A 760-nucleotide genomic window follows, 5' to 3' on the forward strand; every position below is an offset into this window, starting at 1 on the left:
GTGTAAAAAGGGGGACTGTCTGCCGTAATGTGTAAAAAAGGGGAAGCTGTCTGCCGTAATGTGTAAAAAGGGGATGCTGTCTGCCATAATGTGTAAAAAAGGGGGACTGTCTGCCGTAATGTGTAGAAAAGAGGACGCTGTCTGCCGTAATGTGTAAAAAGGGAACGCTGTCTGCCGTAATGTGTAAAAAAGGGGTTGCTGTCTGCCATAAAAGTTTAAAAAGGGGACTCTGTCTGCCGTAATCTGTAAAAATGGACGCTGTCTGTCGTAATGTGTAAAAAAGGGGACACTGTCTGCCGTAATGTGTAAAAGGTGGACTCTGCCGTAATGTGTAAAAAGGGGACGCTGTCTGCCGTAATGTGTAAAAAAGGGGATGCTGTCTGCCGTAAAAGTGTAAAAAGGGGACGCTGTCTGCCGTAATGTGTAAAAAGGGGACGCTGTCTGCCGTAATATGTAAAAAAGGGGACGCTGTCTGCCGTAATGTGTAAAAAGGGGGACTGTCTGCCGTAATGTGTAAAAGGTGGACTCTGTCTGGCGTAATGTGTAAAAAGGGGATGCTGTCTGTCGAAATGTGTAAAAAAGGGGATGCTGTCTGCCGTAAAAGTGTAAAAAGGGGACTCTGTCTGCCGTAATGTGTAAAAAGGGAACGCTGTCTGCCGTAATGTGTACAAAAGGGCACGCTGTCTGCCGTAATGTGTAAAAAAGGGGACGCTGTCTGCCGTAATGTGTAAAAAGGGGGACTGTCTGCCGTAATGTGTAA

This window comes from Pseudophryne corroboree, chromosome 1 (assembly GCF_028390025.1).
Source record: "Pseudophryne corroboree isolate aPseCor3 chromosome 1, aPseCor3.hap2, whole genome shotgun sequence".
Classification (NCBI taxonomy): Eukaryota; Metazoa; Chordata; class Amphibia; order Anura; family Myobatrachidae; genus Pseudophryne; species Pseudophryne corroboree.